The following is an 8,557-nucleotide window of genomic DNA, read 5'->3' as shown; positions in this document are numbered from 1 at the left end:
TAACAAGATCTTCTAAAGCACAAGTATGCTCCCTTGAGACCTGTGTCCATCACTAATTATCTCTTCCTTGAACACTTTTCTTCATCTTTTTTTGGGGATATGCAACACTGAAGGCTCTGTTTAGTCTTAGAATTCCAGATACCTCCTCTCCCGGAAAAATTCCCTTTCATGTGGCTGCTGTTTGTGATCTGGTTCAGTACAAAGCATGTAGTTCCATGATGTGACACTTTATAGTCCAATGATGAGAGGTCAACAAAGAAAAAAAATGAGAAAAGCGGATTAGTTTTACTTCTCAGTTCTCTAGATTGTAAGTCTCAATGTAAGTGTTCTTCCCATAGTGTGACCTTCTTAATGTTGTAATTATGATTCAAATTTTAAAACAAAATAAACATACTTATCTATACCATTGGCTGTAAAAACAACCCAATTATGCCCTAAGGCATTTAATTAATGAGATGATGATTTCTTCTAATACTTGAGCAAGAGGGGTCTAAGTTGGAGTTACAGTAGATGTTATGGAAAATTTAGGGTATTTCTAAATTTTTTTTTCTGTATTTAGGACAGGGTCTACAGGGTCTCACTACTTAGATCAGACTCATAATGATTCTCCTGTTTTCAGCCTCCCAAGTGCTGTGATGACAGGCATGGGCCACCACACCCAGTCTCAATTGCCTTCTCAGCATGAGGGGCCAGCACAGCAGGGCAGGGATCTAACCCCTGCTGCTGCGCTGTACCTAAGCAGATGCTTTAGTTCACTGAGCTATCAGACCAGTCCTTCTAAGATTATTTTGACAACAGATGATTTGTGTCTTAGAGTACAGAGCCTTTTTCTTAGAACAAAATAAGAGTCTTTTTAGGTTTTCCTCATTCATTCTCTCTGGTTTCTTGTGAAGGTTTTACTTCTATTTCTCCCTGGCACAAGGAAGGAAGAGTTACCTTGTCCATCTCTCTCTCAATGTCATCTTGGTAGCCAGAAGTGGGTATGGCAGAAGCTCTGCCCATAGGGCTGTGGCATGAGTATTTGTTCTTTTTCAAATACCAGTGTTTTCCTTCAAACATTTTTGTGGCTGTGTCTCCAGCCCTGTGTCTGGAGGACCAGGAGTCTGGTGGTCTGGGCCTGCAGTTGACCACAGCAGTTAGTCCATCAGAGAAGCACGAAGCTGGAGAGAGCCAGCCAGCCATCCGCAGCAGGCCATTACAACAATATAGTTAAGCTCTAATTATTCTGGACACAGATAAATGGCCAATTATGGGAAATTAGAATTAGACTAAATTCAGGTCAACACAATAAATTAAATTTAATAGTTGGAGGCTTGTTATTTGTGAGGCTTTATTTTTGCTTCCAGGAATGTTTAAACAGGCAGCTTTGTTTCACCTTGTCACTTAAGGAACAAGGAAATTAAAGTCCACCATTGACAAAATTGCTATTCACATGTGTTTGTGAATAATGGAAGGCACAGATCGTGTTTCCTGGAAGTAGGTCTTATATTTATACATAGAACACCTTTCTCTATTTCATCAGGCCCCTATCAAATGATCTCCTTTACCGCCATAGCGTCTAAGAAATTCTGTTATAAGATAAAATACTTTCGGTATTTTGAAAGATTTTAAATAGAATTGTTTTTGATACATGCATAGAGCAGAGCTGTACAAATTAGTATTCATATTTAACTGAATAATGGCCAAGAATGGTGAAAATTAATCAGAGAGTACTCACTGTATTTTCCAGTACATTATGTGCTTTATGCATAGCTATTTTTAAAAAGCTGAACCTTACGTTTCTTGAATGAGAACATTTTATCATACATACAGAGCATCTTCATGTGGCTGCTTTAGGGAGGCCTTTTCCTGGGTCAAATCAGGTAAATAAATAAGAATCCCTCTCCATTGTGCTGGACGTGAGGAGGGTCACCACTCAGAAAGAAGATGCGTGAATTGTGTCCAGCTTTCCACTCCTGTGTCCTTAAAACTTCCAAGCTGAATGTCCTTTTGGAGGTATCTGCTGGTTGGAGGCTGATTGGCTATTTTGATCTTGTGCAGAGGGAGCTGTCGTCTGGGCTGGGCCCTCTTTAAAAAAGTACACTGTGTGCTTGGCTTGGGGACATAAACACTAGGAAAGGCGTGCAGGGCTCCAGCAAGTCCTGCTTTCCAGCTGCTAGGAAAGGTCAGGATCACTCTGGGAAGTGGAGCTGAGAATAGTTAGATATTGTTCCCCTGGGAACTCTCATCCCCAGAGAGGCTATTCTGGGAGGGGATGCATAGTTTGCAGAATGCTGGCAAAAGGGGCTAAAGCATTGCTGAGTGTCAAGGCAGGACCTGTGTACTATTCCTGTAAATCTCCTTAGTATTTCACCTCATGGAGAGGACATAACAGGATCTTACATGGTGTTTTTTGAGTGAAAACATAAACATAATTTCAATAATCCTCAAATGAAAGATAATTTCTAAATATTCAGTATCATTCTTTTCAGAGAGTTCTTAATATAATCTGTCACAGAGGTTTCTTCCTTGTTTTAGCTGTCAGCAGAGCTGGCCTGTCATTAGGAGGCTACCTGTCCCTTTACTGGAGCCTGGGAGACCTCTTAACTCACCTCACATGATAATCTCAAGAAACTGGTGCCTGCTGCTGTACATGCCAGTGGCAGGGCTCCGAGCTGAGGCTCCTGTGTGTGTGTGTGCGTGCATATTTTTTCTAGGTAGGTTTTTAAAATTCAGAACATGTGATATGAATTAAAATTTAAAAAGACCAATGGTGGCCTTTTTTTTTTTTTGCCTCATTGCATATGATGATGATATCCAAGATTATTTTAATCAGGTAATAAATTTCTAATATTGTTCCTGAGGTTAAAGTCGGGGATACTATAAAGACATTATGAGCTATTAACTAGGGAAAGCTTTCAGAGAGAGAAACACATGAGTGCAATCACATTCCCAACTGTGAGGGGATAAGTGGACAGGAATAAATTGGAGCTTTTTACATAATTTTCAAGTTCGTATGTCCCTATTGCAACTTCCTAAAAATTTTCTATTTGGGGTCTTGATTTGTTTGTTTGTTTGTTTGGCAGAACCAGGGATTGAACTCAGGCCCTTGCGCTTGCCAGGGAAGCACTTATTCCACTGAGCCATCTCCCCGCCCTTTGGCATCTTGATTTGGATCCAGTTTGGACTTCCTTGATCAGGTAATGGGGGTAATATTTTCGTGCAACCTTTGATAGTGAATATTTTATGCTTTTTATGCCATGTGGTCTCTGGTGGCTTCTATTTTTTCCATGTTTATGTTTTATTGTTCAATGAGACATCAGTTGATTTCTAAAGCTTCATAAAGTGTTACACTTATAAGATATACATGATCGTATATGTAAACTTCCCTCAACTTAAAGGGAGAAAGCAAAGATCCTCTCTATTCTATATTAAAAACAAACCCACATGACACATAGGAAACTTTCCATAATCCAAAGGGAGGCCATGTTCTTATTAGCAAAGGTTCCCATTACGGTAGGTCATGATAGCTATTTTAAAAATTCATACTTATGTACCCTTGTTTTGGTCAATCTTTACAAAATGACATTGAAATAGACAATTTTTTTCTTCAGGGTAAAGACAATGCCTAATATAAAAAGGCTTTCTTTTGAGATTGCACAGTGGAAGGTTTGCTCAGTTAAATATGAAAGTTTGCTGCCTTTAAAGAAATTACTGCACAGGAAGAAAAAAACTATTAAAAATCAGTAAGTGCACTGGTCATAACACAGTTCAAACACTTTCTAAACCAATCACAGCAGTGGTCTTTGTTGTTTTACTGATCATCCCTGATGGTACAGATTCTATCATTTACAATTTAATAAAGAAAGTAAACTTTACATTAATAATGTTTATTTTTTCAAAATAGAAAGCCCTATTTCACTTCAGTAAAAAGTAAACAAAAAGATAAAAGACTCTGTAAAGACCACCACTCATAAAAACTAAGAACGTATAGATCAATGTTTAATGCCTTTTATTGGGTAATTTCTAATTTTTATGCCGTTCACATATTGCTCATTTTTCTCATTACCCATTATTTTATCATTTTTGTTATTGGGATCATTTAACAGGTGACAGAGGAAAAGTGCAGTATGAAACTTAAAGGACCTCTGGAAAGAGACGTATTTTCCTCTGTGGTAAGAGTTTACTGGAAATGATGTGAATGCCATCCAAGAAAGGCATAAATGTCTATGAAAAAAAGAATACACACAGTAAACATCTTCCTTTCTATCTTTGGCTTAGCCTTCTTTGCCAAAATCTTCTGTAAACTTCTTTAATTTCAGTGAGTCATGTTCCTTGACCATAGGTTTTGTGTCAGATAGTGACTCCAGCATATCCGACATGAGGACAACTGGCTTCCAAAGTTTATCTCCAGGGACATCCATCCATGTCATTTCAACAGCACCAGGGTCCCCTGGAAAGCATGATGTTAGCAGATCATCTACAATTTTGTTGGGGTCATCTCAGGAAGGCCCACAAACCCTTTTGAAATGAGTAGCTGACTATACTTTTCTAACAGGCTGCACAAAGTGCCTTGCGAACAATGATACTTATATTTGCTTCTGAATAACCATCAGTTTTCTTCCCAAGTTCTCAGAAGTCTGCTTCTGTCAGGCTGTTCTGAGTGGTTACAAGTGCAATTTAAACATTGCTGCTTAGTCTTAATTGACCTTGGAAGGCTAGGGCCAAAATGTTGGCTTTCCTTGCAACCCTCCTTTTTCTCTAATTTTGGACTACAAACTTAGGTTGTTAACCATCCAGAAGACAAGCTTATTGTTATTACCATACAACCTAGGCTGTTAAGCTTAACCTCACTATCTGTCTGAATATCAAACATCTTAGGCATAACATGAAACAGATATTTTTCATCAAGTATTGATATGTTGAACTTTAAGTACCTACAGAATATGATGAAAAAACATTTAAAAATTAGAATATATTTTTAAATAAGGCATAAAGAATTATATAATTATTATGTTTACATATATGTCCAAAAATCTAACCATATACAACCTTGAAGCAGGACAGATCCACAACATTCCTTTTCCTGTCTCTTGCATTCATTCACCACCCCCTTCTTTTTGAACAATCACCTACATGAGAGACAGCACAGCAGCAAATGGCACGTCATGAGAAGCAGCCCATATTCAGAAGACCAGAATGACAGGCACTCCAAGCATGAACCTACTATTACAGATTATCATCCTCAGTGCAGTTGCTTACTTCACAGGTATCAGTATATATAGTTAGTCAGGGTGAGAATCTTTCCATTTAACTGCTAGATTCAAAAATCTTCTGAAGATTCTCAGGATCATTGCCTTGCCAGTCTTTTACATATAACTGTATGGCTTATCACTGTCATGTTTCCTAGCTCTTCTTCATTCCCTCTCTTAAGACTCAGGACATATGAGAACTTGAACTGTAACATCATGTAACTCGGTAGTGTCCCAAATTTTCTAATCAAGGAAATTATGAGGCCAAAGAGAAACGTGATCGATGATGTGGAATGTGCCTATGGAGAGTCACATGGAGAGAAAATCTTCTCTCAGGCTTTCACGGGGAGCACATTGGCCAAGAAATGGCTGTGACTCATTCACATGGGTGACACTGACAAAGCTTCTACCATCTGAGGTACAGGATCTCAGGATAAATCCTAAGGGTATTTCACTGACCTTATCAGACTCAAATGCTGTAACTCTTGTTGCATAGGTCCTGCTTTATCTTGGTCTTAACCATCCAGCAGAAAAGTATAAAAACAAAGTATAAGAAGTAAAGCCATGCTATTATATTGAGCTGTAGGGGACTCAGGTCAACAATTTCTGACATTGCCAGTCAAGTGGAAGACTCAATACTATTATGGACTACTGCACTCTTTTAGAATATTTTGCTAAGTTAAAACACCTATAATATTCAAATAACCAAACTAAACAAGAACAGGGGATACAGATGAATGTTCACTTTGTATCTGTGTATTCAAAACGGTTAGGATAGATATATAGTGACATTCTCTTAATGAATAGAGGGATTTGTTCTAATAGTGTTTGTAAATAGGATATCATGTCCGCATCTTGTACAGCAATTAACCACTAGGAAGAATGTATGCAATGTGTTAATTAGGGAAACTGTCCTACCAAAAATAAAAATAATAAAAAAATAAACATCGCTGCTCAGGCGTGGGGTTCAGGCAAAGGAATGTAGATTCATTTCACATATCTCTGATTAATGGCAGAATCCAGAACCCAGGGCATGTTTGTAGCTCCCAAGACCAAAATTCCATCATTGTCCACACCAACCCCTTGCATTTGCACAAGAAACTCTGTCTTTTTTCTTTTTTCTGTCTTTCTCTTTTTTTTTTTTTTTTTTTTCGGAACCGGGTATTGAACTTAGGCCCTTGTGCTTGCCAGGCAAGCACTTACTCTACTGAGCTATCTCCCTGGTCTCTAATGTGTCTTAATTCTACATACAGCTTCACTTTCATTTCTTGAACCACACAGAGAGTTAATTTCATCAGTGAAGGTAATGGAAGGTTTGTTCTCTCTGGCAAGCTGAAATAAATTCTTAAGCTTTTCACTTTCACCTAGCCACTTAGAAACAAGGTCAGACATGACAAGCAGTACGTATTTAGAAGACCAGAATGACAGACAGTCATAACAATTACTGCCATACTATCTCTCAAGTAAATATTTTTTTAAAAGAGTAATAAATGAAAACAAGAACAAGAAAAAAAGAAAGGAATTAATAGAAATAAATTTTGTAAGTAGAGACAGGAAGAAGAATTGAAGGAAAAATAGACAAATGGGAAATAAATAATTAAGATATATTATGTGCATGTACAAATTCCTTGTGAAAAGTGTGATTATTATGTATGTAAAACTATATGAATGAAATTAATTTTAAAAGGCTTTGTTTAATTTAAGAAAAAAGAAACAAGGTCAGAGGAAGATATTGAAAAATATGTGGAGTTGTTTGCTTCTGTTGCTACAGCTTTGGCTAAATATGATTTTCCTATTCCAGGTGGTCCAAACAATAAGATTTCTCTCCAAGGTGTCCTCTTGCCTGTAAAAAGATGGGGAAATTTAATGGGCAAAATCACAGCCTACTTAAATCCTTCTTTGGCTCTTTCAAGACCAGCAACATTGCTCCCTTTTACGTTTGGTTGTTCAATAACAATAGCACCTTAAAGTTGATTTTATAGTTTCTTTTTTTCAGGATCATCAGATTCTCCTTCCCCATCACTGTCATTCACCTTCTCATCACTTGGACTTGACTGTTGCTCTTTCCCTGGCTTCTGTGGGGTTTTCTCTCTCTTTATCAAATATTCCTTTAGTTTTTCCGCTTTATCAAGGTATTCTGTACACTTTTCCCTGATACTTTGCTTGGCTTTATCACCCTGTTCTTCATATTTAATTACGTGAAGAAAATACTATATAGCATGTTGGTAGAGTTGAAGGGCTTCCTCATAATTCCCGATTTTGTCTTCTTGTGCTGCAGCTAGCAAGAGCCATTGTTTTCTGGAGGTTGCCCCCAGGGGATGCCATGGTGGAAAGCGGAGGCGGTTCCTTGGGGAAAAGTGAGAGGAGCGCCAACACAGCAACATCGAATCGCTCCCATGTTGCTGTGGCAAACCTAGGGAGACTGATGTCTTTCAGACCTCAAGCGAAGACCTCCCTAGTGGAAAAAGTGAAACAACACTGCACTCCACCGGCCGCCTGACCCTCCTCAGAAAACTTCCGCAACTCTCTGGTGGCTTCTAAAACTACTCAGTGCTGCGGTCTGAGAGAAGCCACAGACAATCACAAATGCGCGTGAGGCTGTTCTAACAAAATGGATATTGACTTACTTGCATTTTTTTTAAATCATCATGTATCACAAATCATTTTTAAAATATTCTTCTTCTTTAAATTTTTTTGGAACTTTTCCAAATTATAAAACCATTTTTAGCTTGTAGGCCCCAGAAAAACAGGGGTTAGTCAGACTATCTGTGAACTGCAATTGGCTGGCCCCTTCCTTAGACTTCCTCAAAAATCCCACCAGCAACTCTCGTTTCTTGGTCTTGTTTGTGGCTGCTGACTGCATTCATAGCTGTTCAGCATAAGCTCTAGGCCCTAGGCTGGGGGCTCACCTGCACTACTGGATGCCACTGTGCATCTAGGGCAACTCACACCTGGGATTTCTGTCTCCCCTTTTTATTCCTAGAATAGGGTAAAAATTGCATTTTATGAATTGGAATTATTATTCTACAGAACATTAAAGGCTTTGGGTCATACAGCTTAGAGTCACAGAAATGTTAACTTTCAATAAAGCAAAACTGAACAGTAAGAAATGGATTGTGGGAGGGAGCTAAACCTTCTCTTTCTCCTTCTATAGTGACAACTTCAGGTACAAACTTTTCTGAGACATCCCACCCACATGAGTATTTATATCTGTCCAGTTGACTGTTACGGCCAGGAACACTATGCATAGCCTCACAATTGCTTCCTATGATTTCCTGTCTCACTTTCCTCCTTCTGTACCCTAAATTTTCACTTTCCAAATAAAG

General features: G+C 38.4%; 1 pseudogene; it reads right to left on the bottom strand.

Moving 5' to 3' along the window:
- Positions 1-4,256: 4,256 nt before the first annotated feature.
- Positions 4,257-7,556, bottom strand: LOC101566302 (annotated as a pseudogene).
- Between the last annotated feature and the right edge of the window lie 1,001 nt (positions 7,557-8,557).

Source organism: Octodon degus, unplaced genomic scaffold (assembly GCF_000260255.1).
Source record: "Octodon degus isolate 3935 unplaced genomic scaffold, OctDeg1.0 scaffold00059, whole genome shotgun sequence".
Taxonomy (NCBI): Eukaryota; Metazoa; Chordata; class Mammalia; order Rodentia; family Octodontidae; genus Octodon; species Octodon degus.
This window is presented reverse-complemented; position numbering and strand designations above follow the sequence as displayed.